At 34.6% G+C, this 13,532-nt stretch overlaps 1 pseudogene; it reads right to left on the reverse strand.

The window, feature by feature from the left end:
• Positions 1-5,932: 5,932 nt before the first annotated feature.
• Positions 5,933-6,881, reverse strand: LOC116900308 (annotated as a pseudogene).
• Between the last annotated feature and the right edge of the window lie 6,651 nt (positions 6,882-13,532).

Genomic DNA, 13,532 nt, shown 5'->3' on the forward strand with positions numbered 1-13,532 from the left:
CCATGTGTATGTGGACTTTCTTTGTTTTGGTTGTTAGTGAAAACTAGCCTTAGTCCATGGTGATCTGATTGGATGCATAGAATTATTTCTATCTTCTTGTATCTGTTGGGGCTTGTTTTGTGACTGAATATATATGGTCAGTTTAGGAGAAGGTACCATGAGGTATTGAGAAGAAAGTATAATACTTTGTTTTAGGATGAAATGTTCTATAAATATCTGTTAAATATATTTGTTTCATAACTCCTGTTAGTTTCACTGTCATTCTGTTTAGTATCTGTTTTCATGATGTGTCAATTAATGAGATTGGGTTGTTGAAATTTCCAGTATTATTGTGTGAGGTGCAATGTATGCTTTTTGCTTAATAAAGTTTCTTTTATGAATGTACTTCCCTTATATTTGGAGTATAGAGGTTGAGAAGTGATATTTCATCTTGGTAGATTTTTTTCCTTTGATGTACATGAAGTGTCCTTCCTTTTTTGATAAGTTTTGGTTCAAAGTTGACTTTTTGCAATGTTACAATGAGTACTCCAGCCCAATATTTCTTGAGACTATTTTCTTGAAATATATTTTTCCAGCCTTTTACTCTGAGATAATTTCTGCCTTCATCAATGAAGTGTGTTTCTAATATGTAACAAAATGCTGGATCCTGATTACCTATCAAGTCTGTTAGTCTATATCTTTCTATTGGGGAATTTAGCCCATTAATGTTGAGAGATATTATGGACCAATGATTGTTGTTTCCTATTATTTTTGTTATTAAATGTGGATTTATGTTTGTGTGGCTATCTAGTTTTAGATTGATTGCTAGAGACTACTTTCTTGCTTTGTCTATGGTATATTTTCTCTCCTTGTTTTGGAGTTATCCATCTATTATCCTTTGTAGGGCTGGATTTGTGGAAAGATATTTTATGAATTTGGTTTCGTTGTGGAATATCTTGGTTTATCAATCTATGTTAATTGAGCATTTGCCTGAATATAATAGTGTGGGCTGGCATTTGTGTTCTCTTAGGATCTGTATGACATCTGCCCAGGATCTTCTGAATTTCATAGTTTCCGGTGAGAAGTTCAAAAAGAACAAGAAAAGGTGAGTTTATTCAGACCTAGGCCTCAGAGGCTGAAAATATTGGAAAACTAAATTAGATTGTACAATCTAGAAACTTACATGACTAGGCGTAGGTTAGCATACAGAGGCATTAAGCCTCAAGACAACAATTACATCAGGCAAATAAAAGTTACATTTATAATCACTTTTTATCAAAACAGTTCTCTCTCTCTCTCCCTCCCCCCCCCTCTCTCTCTCTCTCTCTCTCTCTCTCTCTCCAAAAACCAACTAGTTGCATGACTTATCTTCTTGCCTTTATGGCTTGCTACTAAGTTTGTTGATTGTTCCAGTCAATACACCTAAACTAATAGGGCTTCATTCTTTACTCATCGCAGCACTGTTTCTCTACAATCACTTTGACTTCTAACGTTCTTAAGAGTGCTTTTTAAATCACTTGAAATATTTGAAAAATACCAAAAGATTTTACTGTGTTAAGCCTATATTCTTTTTATTATTTTCCTCTCTTTTTGATATTTTTTCTAGTTTTTAAAACTTTTTATTGATTCTTTGCAAACTTAATCATTTTCTCCAAACTAACTCATCTCCCCATCTGTTCAATATGCCTTCCACTCTTGTAAACTCCTCCCAAAGAAAACCAAATACTTTCTACCCTGGCATCTGCACTTGGTTATAGTCTGTTACACAGTATATCATTCAGTCCTATTGACTAATATTCATGGTACTTGAGAATACTCTGCGTGTACAAGACAAGGAAGGTAAATGAGAAATGATCTGCACACACTTCTATCTAAAAGTGGAATAGTGGCATGAAAAGTATTGATGTAACGAACATCTAAAAGATTGTATTTAAGAGCTACTCCATGAAATGGAGCCTAAGGTGGGCAGTGCTCCAGTGGCCAAGAACCTAAAACTTGACAGGCCATAGACCTAGATTTATACAAATACTCTGCTTCTCTTAAAAGAATACAGCAATAATGTGAATCATAACAAGATTCTGTTATACTCACATATCAGTGTTTTGCTAATCCAGCATCAGACAGAGTTCCTTGTACATTAAATACTAACAAATACAGACACTCAGAGCTAAACCATATACAGAGTATAAGAGACCTTGTAACATTCAATTAAAAATGGGATGCCTTCATCAAACCCTTCAACTCAGAGTTTAGAGAATTTTATGGAAGTGGAGGAGAAAAATTTTAAAAGCCAGTTGGGTCAAAAGATATCAAAGAAACAAAAACAATGAGAAAGTAGGCCTCTAGACACATCAGGACTGATGGATATATGAACTCACAGAAATTGTGACAGCATATGTAGGACCTGTATAAGTTCAAGCCAAGAAGAGACACTTAGACTGAGAGGACAAGTAGGCACAAATCCATATTTTTAACTCAGAAACTGACTCAAATTGGGAATATTTTACAAAGGAAAAATTAAATTTCTTCAACAGAGTCTCACTTAGTATACAAACCACACTTAGTGGCAGAGCCTATGCCCAGCAAAGGATGGTCATTACAAAATGAACACAATAGTGTTTGTTTTTGTTATTATTATTATTATTATTATTATTATTATTATTATTATTTAATCTTTTTTTTTTTACAGTTTAGTCCTTATCTCTCCTCACCGTCTACCTTCTAACAATTCTTTATCCCTTTCCTCCTCCCCTCTCTCGACGATGTTCCTACACAACCATTTTTATCTCCTGGTGTTTTTCAGGATTTTTTCTTTTTTATCTTATAAGCCTTTTGCTTGTATATTATAGCCTCTGAATTTATGGGTGAATGAATCTCTCTCTCTCTCTCTCTCTCTCTCTCTCTCTCTCTCTCTGGGTGTGTGTGTGTGTCTGTGTATGTGTGGTTTTTGTGCTTTTTCTTTAGGTCATTTCATTTATTTTGTCCTATTCCAGTTTTCTAATTGTTGTTTTAGTTTACTGACTTTTTTTCCTAATGAGGGAGAGAAAGAAAGGATATAGATTTAGATGGGTGGAGATGTAAGGTGCAATGGTAAATATTTGAAATGGGAAAAAAGGTGGTAATATATTTTATCACAATATTTCAATATGAAGAAAGCAAATATACTTTTGTGCCACAGGAAAAAATGAAAATAAAAACACATATTTTCCATTTTATGAGATTGTATATTTTTAGAATGTGTCCTTATGATTAAAAACAAATAGATTAAAAATTCTAGGCCTACACCTAAACATAGTAAAAGCAATATACAGCAAACAGTAGCCAACATCAAAATAAAGGAAGAGAAACTTGAAGCAATTCCACTAAAATCAGGGACAAGAAAAAGCTGCCCACTCTTTTCCTACTTATTCAATGTAGTACTCGAAATCCTAGCCCAAACAATAAGACAACAGAGGTCAAAGGGATACAAATTGGAAGGGAAGAAGTCAAAATATCACTATTTGCAGATGATATGGTAGTATACTTAAGTGAACCCAAAAGTTCCACCAGAGAACTAATAAGCCTGATAAACAACTTCAGCAAAGTGGCTGGGTATAATATTAACTCAAAGAAATCAGTAGTCTTCCTCTACTCAAAGGATAAACAGGCTGAGAAAGAAATTAGGGAAATGACGTCCTTCACAATAGTCACGAATAACATAAAATACCTTGGTGTGATCCTAACGGAGCAAGTGAAAGATCTGTATGAAAAGAACTTCAAGCCTCTCAAGAAAGAAATTGAAGTAAGATCTCAGAAAATGAAAAGATTTCCCACACTCATGGGTTGGCAGGATTAATATAGAAAAAATATCCATCTTGCCACTCCTGGGCATGTACAATGATGTTCAATGTACAATGATGTACAAATGATCCAATATACAACAAAAGCACATGCTCCACTATGTTCAATAGCATCCTTATTTACAATAGCCAGAAACTGGAAAGAACCCAGATGCTCTTCAACAAAGAAATGGATACTGAAAATGTGTACATTTACACAATAGAGTACTATTCAGCAATCAAAAACATTGACTTCATGAAATTCATACGCAAATGGAATGACCTAGAAAATATCATCCTGAGTTAGGTAAGCCAATCCAAAAACAAACAAACAAACAAAAAACCATGGTGTGCACTCACTTCTCAGTCAATATTAGTCCAAAAGCTCAAATTACACAAGATACAATCCACAAACCACATGACACTTAAGAAAAAGGACAACCAAAATGTGGGTGCTTCAATCCTTCTTAAAAGGGGCATCAGAAATATTCATAGGAGGAGATTTAGAGACAAAGTTCATGGAGCAGAGCCTGAAGGAATGGCCATTCAGAGCCTTAACCACATGGGGGGTGTGTGTGTGTGTGTGTGTGTGTGTGTGTGTGTGTGTGTGTGTGTATATATATATATATATATATATATATATATATATATATATATATATATATATATATCAAAACTGGACAATACAAGGAGTGCATGCTGACAGGATCCTGATATAGCCATCTCCTGATAGGATCAGCCAGAGTGTGACAAATACAGAGGTGAATGCTAGCAGCAAAGCTTTGAACTGAGAACAGGAATCCTTGTTGGCAGAGTTAGAGAAAGAATTAAAGGAGCTGAAGGGGCTTGAAGCCCCATAAGAACAACAATACCAAACAACCAGAGTGCCCAGGGACTAAACCACTATCCAAAGACTACACATATACAGACCCATGGCTCCAGCTTCATATGTAGCAGAGGATGGCCTTGTTGGGCACCAATGAGAGGAAAAGTCCTTGGTCCTGCCAAGGTTTGCCCCCTCTCCAACCCCCAGTGTATGTCATTGCCCCTGAAAATAGTCATTGCCCAAATTAACTTCTCACTATATTTATCAAAAAATTTAACATTTGAAATTTTATATGATATGAGCCTAAGAATTTCAAACATGTTTTCTTATGTTCCAAACTTGTATTCTTTAGAACAAAACAAAACAAACAAACAAAAAAAGAAAGCAAAAAGACATGCTTAACTATTTGAAATTCAGGCAGAAAACTTGGGGTTGTAAACATATAAAAAATAAAATGGTATCTTTTATCTCTACTAGGTCCAGCACTGCAGTGCTCCAAGTGTCTGGTAGATATCTTAAGTCTCAGTCAGCAAAGTCTCTCACCCACTTTGCTCCATCCCATATCACACTGCTGAAGGACTCTCTCTGAGCCTGGTAGCAATCTCTCTACCTATCTAGTTCCCAAGGCAGGTTTCCATGCCAGAAACACATATCCCAATTCCACAGTGACCTAGTGTCTACAACTGCTGCATACTTTCCTACACTCAAACCATCACATAAAAGAACACACAAAGCAATAACTTTTGACACAATTGATAAGATACAATTGCTACCTAAACATACAAAGCCCAGTACACATCCATCCCTTAAGAACATTAATAACAACCTGTAAATACACAGAGTGAAATCTTAACTTCAGCTTCCATTTTCTCTCTGCCATTAACTACTCTCTCTGTCCCTCCTGTCTCTCTTCCTTCCATCCCAGTCTCCTTCTCTTCCTTAATACTTTTCTCTCGCCCATCCTTCCTTCTCATCCAATGACAGGCCTCCTTCTATCTAGTACTTTGTACTGTATTTTACAAATTAAATGGGGAGAAGGTTCTGAGTCCTTCTGAAGTCACCTGAGTCCTGAGTACCTTACTAGGCAGCAGTCCTTGGGGCAGTGGAGTTAGCATCAAAATACAGATAACTCCAGGGCAAACAGCAACAAAAACTGACATCTAAAACTGCATTCCAGGAAATTACCAACCTATGTTTGTATGAAAAAAGACCCAAAGAAATAGAAAAATAAAAATAATTGTACTTGTCTATAGAGAATCACCAAGAAACATGAAAGTATAAACAATGTGACTGATGATATATATCACTGTTATCTTAACTTCCTGGATTCTTGTCTCTTCTTCACTAATCTAACAACAGCACTTTTGACCTCTTTGTTTCTGAGACTATAAATAAGAGGATTTAGCATGGGGATCACAATTGTGTAGAAAATAGAAGCTACTTGATCCTTTCCTAAAGAATAGGACTTACTTGGCTTTAAATAAGTAAAAATCAAAGTGCTGTAAAAAAACAGTCACTCCAAGGAGATGAGAAGCACAAGTGGAAAAAGCTTTTTGCTTTCCTGAAGTGGAATTTATCTTCAAAATAGTAGAAAGAATGGACACATAGGATACTGATATTGTGATAAGGGATCCCAGGATTGTGGAACCTGCAAAAATAAATATAATGACTTCAACTACATGTGTGTCACTGCAAGACAGAGATAGAAGAGGAGATGTGTCACAGTAAAAATGATGGATGATGTTGGACTTGCAGAAATGCAGGTTAATCATGCCAAACACAGTGACAGAGGAATCCACAGCTCCAATTACATAGGAACCAATGAGGAGAGCAAGGCAGCACTGTGAAGACATAATAACTGGGTACTGTAAAGGGTTACAAATGGCTATGTAACGGTCATAGGCCATTGAGGAGAGCAGAAAACATTCAGTAGCTGCTAAGAGGATAAAAATGTAGAGTTGGGTGAAACAATCTGTGTAGGAAATGGTATTGTTAGCTGTTAGGAGACTCTCTAAAGTTTTTGGTGTGATGGCAGTTGAGTAACTGAGGTCAAGAAATGACAGATGTGTGAGGAAGAAATACATTGGAGTGTGAAGCTGAGTATCTAGACGAATGATCAGCATCATGCCTATGTTCCCCAGGACAGTGGCCAGGTATATCAGCAGAAACAGCACAGAGAGAACCAGCTGGATTTCTTTGGAATCTGTCAATCCCATGAGGATGAAGTCTGGTTTATTTGTTTGATTCCAGGTGTACATAGTCAACAGTCCTAAAAGATGAGAAATCAAAATTAATGCATTTGTTGTATGGTGACAGAGATGTTTTTGTACATTTGTAACAGTACTTTAATAATTGCAGTATATAACTATAAATAAATAAGCATAATTTGATTATAATATTATAATTGTTATTATGTACTATAAAACCAAGAAAACTAGTGCTAATTCAAATAATTTCTAAGAGTTTAAACTGAGTGAAATCTTATATATGTGCTGATATTATTTCCATATTTTATACTAGAAGATGGAAAAGAATCAAATAATTTATGAATTCATTGAACACAACACAAATTCACATTGAGTCCATGATCATGTTAAAATTGTAAGACATAAAAAGATCTTAGTCCAATAAATTTAAATAAAATGTCGCACAATTAATTGACTAAAGTAGAAAACAACTTCAATAGATTTCTAGCTCTTATGAATATGAATTAACTCTAACTATATTTTATTGATAATTAATAGACTATATTAAGACAAACAAGTATTTAAAACTGGGTTATTATCTTCTGACAATTCCAAACAAATCTTAACTAAAATTATTTTATCAATTTATGAATGGTCAGCAGTATAATCTCCTTCCATCACTCTAAGCTTACCACAATCCTGTTACTTCTGTACATGCAAATTATATGTGCACACATATATTTTAAAATATAATCTTCATTTTATCTGCTTCAACCTTCACAATTTTAAAAATACTTACTCTCAATGCCAAAGTTGCCAGAGAATACACAGGAAAAGTATTTCCAATATCATGTATTTGAATACATTCAACTCCCAAATTTTATCCCAATTGAAATAGAAAGTTTACTTAACGATCTGAACATATCAGCCCTAGATCTTTGGTTTTCCTTGGTATTTCTTTTTACATTCTTTTGTGTAATCATCTTTTTAAAGAAAAAGTCAGAAGTATTAAATTATTCTTTCCTCAGGTCTTTGTCAAAATCAATTTTTAAGGGAAATTTATCATTTGCATTTATTCCATGAGTGTATATAAATATCAGGACCGAAGTCTGTGCTTTTCTCTCTAGGTTATAACTGTGGGAATTATCACGTAAAGTCATGAGTATCATGCAACATGGTCATTCTCAGGAGGCAGTTTCCAAGCCAAGTTTATTGGCAAGCTTTCAACAACTAGGTTCAAAGGACTAATTCAGCATTGGTTTTGCTTATTCCTGGGAGCTTTATACAAAATAATATTTTTTTTCTGTTGAACTACATTTATTCAGTCTGATTCATTCAATTAATTTATAATTTATCATATTGATTAAACATTCTACTCACATTATGACATTTATAAGTAGTGTAGATAGAAGGGAAGTACATTATTTAAATTTAATATGCTTTGTTAATAAGATCATAGTTGTATAATAGAAATAATTTTAGAAAAGTGTTAAATTAAATGATTTTGCTAGAGTTAAAATATGTTGATTAAAAACAATAAAATATGTGGTCTTATCACTGGTAAATGTATTTCTCACTTCTCATCAAGGAACTTTCCTTTGCACCAGAAAGATAACACTACAGGAAATTACAACATATACAATTGTACTGTTCAGGAACCCAGTCCAAACTGATAAATTTACAAAACAATTCCAGTAGCTAAAGCTCATGTATTATTTCAAAAGAGGGTATAGAAATATTAGAATAGTCAAATGAATAGGGTAATTGCTATGAAAGGTTTGTCCTTAAGATATCAGAAGCTAAACTTATAAAGTCTCTTCCAAAGGTCTGCTTGAACAAAACAATATCCCATCTTGGATAGGGAAAGCCATACCACTACTTGGCATGCAGCCTAATGACTGGACATGATACAATACATACAGTCTACCAGCTATGCTTATTGTTGCTCTATTGACAAAACAAAAAAAAGAAAAATCTGTGTTTTCTTCAACTAATGAATGGAAAATGAAAATTTGACACATATTCACTAGTGATACCATTCAATTCTAAGAAAGTAAAATCAAAAACTTTCCAAGAAAATGAATGGAACTATCAAAGATCATGTTGACTGAGGTACCCTAGAAATTGACACCTAGAAAGATATATGCCTCAGGCTCATGTTCTTTCTTATCTGAACCTCCTAATTTCAGATCATGAGATGTTACTACATATCCATGATCAACTGAAGAACCTGGGAAAGAAAAATGGGAACATTGAGATTCTGGAGGAGTAGGGAAGTTTGAGAGGGAAATGACAATGTACAAGTGATCTGTTAGAAGAAACAAGCTTCAATTACAAAAGAGTATAAAATAAATACAGAAGGTTAGGAAGATAAAATAGGATAGAAAGATAGGAGAAAGGATGTCTGAGAATATCATAAGAAATAATAGATTTAAGCATTTACCTAAAAATACTTATAATACATATAAACTTGTTTATAAATAAACATATACTTAAAATGATATTTTCTCATCTGTTTTCCTCCAACTGTCAATAACTATCTAACAAAAATCATACCAGGTGCAAGAAGTATTCATTATACTTTTTAATCAGGGTCATTTGAGAGATGCCTCAGAATAATAAAGGGCATTACTATTTTCACTATTTTCCCTAAGAAGTCAAAGTTCCTATTGCTGAAGACACTATGTACTGAAGACATAAGTCCCAGAGGACCCTGTGCCCTGGCTCCTCTCTAGGGACTAGGTTTCATGGTACCAGAATGTGCTATACAACCATTAATGAAAGGTAGCAACCTACAATGCTATATACATCTATGATATCTCTGAGCCACAGCAAGAAAGAGAATGGAAAAACAAAGCAGCAGTAGCAGCATCAACAATAACAAAAAAAGCAACACACCTAATGGTACATTATGGCACACATATGGCAGTAGCAAAAGTTCTCACATTGTATAAAAGATTGATGTAGCACTAAAGAACCTATGCCTTTTCTAAACACCAAGAAAGCTTCGAAGATCTAGTTAAGTTATAGATCTGGGAAAACCTAGAACTCTAAATTTAATAAACCAGTATAATTTGTCGCTACAATTTAATTGGTCTTCTTATACCACAGGTAATCACCAATCAATATGATTGACTGCAACTGGCATAGATCATTTGAGAAAAACATACAATCAAAATATTACCATTCCTTTTTTGTATTTGATTAAATTTATTCATTTACAAAATTATAACCTTATGAAAACTATGAGAACTCAAGTATAAACACAAAAAAATTGTGTTTGTGTGTTAATACAACAAAAACTATGTATCAATATTTATTAAGTTATTAGATATTTTTGTCATTAGCAAACAGTACAAAATTTGGTCATAACAAATTTAATCCCATGCAAATGAAGCTTCAGGTGACTTGATGGCACAGCAGTGTCTCTAAATAAACTTTAAGAGAAGAAATTATATAGCTTTTTATTTTTATTTTTTTAATTAGATAATTTTTATCTACTTTTCAAATATCCCCTTTTCACCACCCAACCACCTACCTCTTCCTGCCTCCCCACCCTGATAGTCCCATACACTGGGGAGTCGAGCCTTGGCAGGAACAAGGACTTCTCCTCCCTTTGGTGCCCAACAAGGCCATCTTCTGCTACATATGCAACTGGAGCTATGGTTCTGTCCATGTGTACTCTTTGAGTGATGTTTTAGTCCCTGGAAGCTGTAGTTGTTTGGTATTATTTTTCTTATGAAGTTGCAAACCCCTTCAGCTCCTTCAATCCTTTCTCTAACTCCTACAACAGGGACCCAATTCTCAGTTCAATGGTTGGCGGCTAACATTCACCTCTGTATTTGTCATGTTCTGGGAGAGCCTCTCAGGAGATAGTTACATCAAGCTCCTGTCAGCATGTGCTTTTTGGCACCAGCAATATTGTCTGCCTTTGGTGACTGTATGTATATGAACTTGATCCCTAGGTGGGGCAGGCTCTGAATGACCATAATTTAAGTCTCTACTTCAATCTTTGTCTCCATATCACTTCCCATGAATATTTTTGCTCCCCCTTCTAAGACAGTCGTTCTTCTTGAGCATCATGTAGTCTTTGGATAGTAACTTGAATAATCCAAGCTATTGGGCTTATATACATTTATCAGTGAGTGTATACCATGTGTGTTTTTTGGGGATCGGTTTACTTTACTAAGGATAATATTTTCTAGTTCCATCCAATTGCCTATGAAGTTCAGGAAGTAATTGGTTTTATTAGCTGAGTGGTACTTAATTATGTACATGTACCACATTTTCTCTATCAATTTCTCTATTGAAAGGCATCTGGGTTTTTTCAAGTTTCTGGCTATTATAAATAAGGCTGAACATGGTGGAGCATGAGACCTCATTATATGTTGCAACACCTTTTGGCTATATGTCCAGGAGTGGTATAGCTGGGTCCTCAAGTAGTACTATGTCCAAATTTCAGAAGAACCTCCAGACTGATTTCCAGAGTGGTTGAATTAGTTTGCAATCCTACCAATAATGGAGGAGTGTTCATCTTTCTCCACATCCTAGCCAGCATCTGTTGTTACATGAGTTTTTATCTGAACCATTCAGATGGTTGTGAGTTGAAATCTTAGGGTTATTTTGATTTGCATTTCCCTGATGACTAGGGATGTTGAATATTTGTTTAGTTGCTTATCAGCCATTCTATATTCCTAAACTGAAATTATTTTGTTTAGATCTGTATTCCATTTTTAAGAGGGTTATTTGATTATCTGGAGTTTAATATCTTCAGTTTTTGTATATATTGGATATTAGCCCTCTATCAGATGTAGGATTGGTAAAGATATTTTCCAAATCTGTTGTTTGCCTACCAGTCTTGGTACCAATACCACACAGTTTTAAAAACTATTTCTCTGTAATACTGCTTGAGGTCAGGGATGGTGAATTCCCCAGAAGTTCTTTTATTCTTGAGTTAGTTATCACTATCTTGGGTTTTTGTTATTTCAAATGAATTTGAAAATTGCTGTTTCTAACTCTATGAATAATTGAGTTGGAATTTTGATGGGTATTGCATTGAATCTGCAGATTGCTTTTGACTAAGTGGCCATTTTTACTATATTAATCCTGCAAAACCATGAGCCTTCATATATATATATATATATATATATATATATATATTATTTCTTCCTTTGCACATTATTGTTCCCCCTTTTATGATGGTTTGAAGCTTCTATGAACCTTCTTATTCTTCAGCTTCATGTGGTTTGCAAATTATGTCTTCAGTACTCTGAGCACTTGGGCTAATATCAAATTCTCAGTGAGTACATCCCATGTGTGTTTCTTTGTGATTGGATTATCTCACACAGGATATTTTTTAGTTCCATCCACTTGCTTAAGAATTTCAGGAAGTCATTGTTTTTGATAGCTGGGTAGTTCTTCATTGTGTACATACACAATGTTTTCTTTATCCATTCCTCTGTCAAGGACATCTGGGTTCTCTGCATCATCTGGCTATTATAAATAGGACTGCAATGAACATAGTGGAAGATGTTTCCTTGTTATATGTTGGAGCATCTTCCAGGTATATGCCCAGGAGTAGTAATAGCTGTGTCCTCAGGTAGTACTCTGCCCAATTTTCTGAAGAACTGCAAGACTGATTTCCAGAGTAGTTGTACCAGCTTGCACTCCAACCAAAAATGGAGGTGTGTTCCTCTTTCTCCAGAACCTTGCCAACATTAGTTGTCATGAATTTTCGGCCATTTTGACTGGTGTAAGGTGGATTCAAAGACTTGTTTTGATTTACATTTCCCTGCTTAATAAGGATGTTAACATTTCTTTAGGTGTTTCTCACCCATTTATTTTTCCTCAGTTGAGAATTCTTTGTTTAGTTCTGTACCCCCTTTTTAATAGGGTTATTTGATCCTTTGGAGTTTAACTTCTAGAGTTCTTTATATATATTGGATATTAGCCGTCTATCAGATGGTAGGATTGGTAAAGAACTTTTCCCAATATGTTGTTTGCCATTTTGTCCTAATGACACTGTCCTTGCCTTACAGAAGCTTTACAGTCTTATGATGTCTTATTTGTTGATTCTTGATCTCAGAGCATAAGCCATTGGTGTTCTGTTCAGGAAATTTGCCCCAATGCTCATAAGGGAAATTGGTCTGAAGTTCCCTTTCATTGTTGGGTCTTTGTATGGTTTAGGTTTAAGAATAAGTGTGGCTTCATAGAAGGAATTGGTAGTTTTTTGTTTTGTTTTTTGTTTGTTTGTTTGTTTCTATTTTGCAGAATAATTTTTAGAATATTGGTTTAGGTTTTCTATGAAGGTCTGATAGTACTCAGCACTAAGCCTATGTGGTCTTGGGCTCTTTTTGTTTAGGGCATTTTACTGACTGCATCTATTGCTTTAGGGTTTACGTGATTGTTTAGATGGTTTATCTGATCCTGATTTAACTTTGGTACTCGGTATTAGTCTAGAAAATTGTCAATTTTATCCAGATTTTCCAGTTTTGTTGAGTATAGGTTTTGTAGTAGGAACTGCTGTGTTTTGAATAACCTTAGTTTCTCTTGCTATATCTCCCTTTTCATTTCCAAGCTTGTTAATTTGGAGACTGTCTCTGTTTCCTCTCATTAGTTCGGCTAAAGGTTTATCTATCTTCTTGATTTAATCAAAGAAACAGCTCCTGGTTTTGTTGATTCATTGTATAGTTCTTTTTGTTTCTACTTGGTTGATTTAAGCCT

The sequence above is a fragment of the Rattus rattus genome, chromosome 5, assembly GCF_011064425.1.
Source record: "Rattus rattus isolate New Zealand chromosome 5, Rrattus_CSIRO_v1, whole genome shotgun sequence".
Taxonomy (NCBI): Eukaryota; Metazoa; Chordata; class Mammalia; order Rodentia; family Muridae; genus Rattus; species Rattus rattus.